The sequence below is a fragment of the Gossypium arboreum genome, chromosome 7 (assembly GCF_025698485.1).
Source record: "Gossypium arboreum isolate Shixiya-1 chromosome 7, ASM2569848v2, whole genome shotgun sequence".
Lineage (NCBI taxonomy): Eukaryota > Viridiplantae > Streptophyta > Magnoliopsida > Malvales > Malvaceae > Gossypium > Gossypium arboreum.
In genome coordinates this window covers 90091797-90093919 of record NC_069076.1, presented here as the reverse complement: position 1 = coordinate 90093919, position 2123 = coordinate 90091797, and positions in this window count along the sequence as shown.

Here is a 2123-nt window from a genome sequence, read left to right as displayed (position 1 = left end):
AAATCTAATTACTAGATTTATTAACATTTTGTATTACTTTATCAATTAATATTACCTATATAACCCTTCTAATTTATATTTTTTTATTTTTAAAAGTTTAATCATTTGATAATTTTTAATTAAGTTAGTTCTAATTAACTCATAAAACCAATTCAAATAGATGCCTAATTATAATTTCTATTATAGTAAAACTCATGATTGAGATGGTATTACGAGTTAACCACATACCAATTTAGTTGGGAAATAACATGTAACCTAAATTTATATAACAAAACTAATACTTACAATTTCTTTTTATATTTCTTTTATTATTGATATTGAGTTAATATTATGAATCAACCAGGCACCAATTTTGTTTGGTAATGACTAAAATGCCACTTTTACCAAGTAAATTATATTATTTTGAGGGTATTTTTATCTTTTACATATTTTTATATAAAAGAGAAAGAAAAATTCACACATAAAATTTGAACCAAAACACTATATTTTTAAACATGTTTACTTTATCATTTCAACCAATTCCTTATTTGTTGTTTATATTAAATTTTATAAATAAATATGTGATTCATCCTCATTGTGAGCTACTTTGACTTGAATTGGTGTCATGAGTTACTTTGGCATCAATTTAGTTGAGAAATGATTAAAAATTATTTTTTATAAAATTATATTAGTACGAGGATATTTTTGTCTTTTCAAGATTTTTCTATAAAATCAATAATATCTCTCGTATGATAAAATTTGAACCAGGACATCATTATTTTTAACATTATTTTATTTTATTTTTATATGAACTTTTAATGAATGTAATTTTTACATGATTTTTGCCACTTGCATTATAAATGTGTCATAATTTAATTATACAAAACATGTGATAACATAAATTTATAAAAAGTGCAGAGAGAATAAATGAAATATTAAAAATAAAAATAATTAAATAAAAATGAACTCCGTGTGTTGACCTTATAATTAGGGTTCATCATTTCAGGTGTGACTTGAGTTTGAATTACTCTAATTACATTATTATTAGATTTTTGTCCACTTCGTATAATTCACCGTAAAAAAAAAAAAACATAGTAATCACCAGCAACTTAAAACAAGCAAATGATTGGATTCTTGTGTTAAAATCTCTTATCATTGTTGATATAATTAATAATTTGATCTTGACTTGTAACAATAAAATATATATTTTATTAAAAATATTGGAAATGAGTGAGATTAATCATCAATATTAAATGCCTATTTTTGAAGAACACAATAGAAAAGAAATGGGGCACTGTCCTTTTCAATCATAAAAGAAAATTCTGACCTGCCTTTTCATGTTCTCCCTCCTATGATTAAAATGCTTCAATTTTTCACATCTTGCACGTTTTTGTAAATACAAATACAATGTACCCAAAATATATTGATAAATGCATATCACCTTAAAAATAAAAATAAATAGTATGAAGTTAACTAAAAATAAAATTAAACCAATGCAAAGTAGAAGAAAATTAATAAATGAAGTAATCCAAAATAAAATAGACAAATAAAACTAAACTTCACATATAGCAACAATACATTATAAGACTAAACGACAATTTGAATATGACTTTTTTTTAAACTTTATAAATATAAAAATAGTGTAATCAAAGTACAATAAAATATACATTGGGAGAGTAAAATTGACCCATTGAAATAAAATTTATATATCACAATAACAGATCTCATATGTGAAATTCAAATTTAAGGGTTTATTTAGTAATGTTTAAAAAAATACTTTTTGAGAAAAATTGTGCTAAATAAATTGTTTTTGACTGAAATTTTTGCTTTTGAAAATAAGAAATTAGAATTTTAGTTTTCCTTTATCAAAAGCATTTTTGGTGTTTAATTATTTTTTATCCTTCTAACAACATAGTATTTTCCTTTTTCTTTTCTTAGTGCTTAATTACAAATGTGTTAATATCTAATTACAAATATTTAATGTTTATATTTAAATTTTTAAAATATATTTTATATATACTAATTAAATTTTATAAATAATTAATATTTATTGCTTAAAATATTCAAAATTTATATTTCATATATTAAAATATTATTAAGAAGTTATAATAAATTAATTTTTATATTCTTACAAAATATAATAA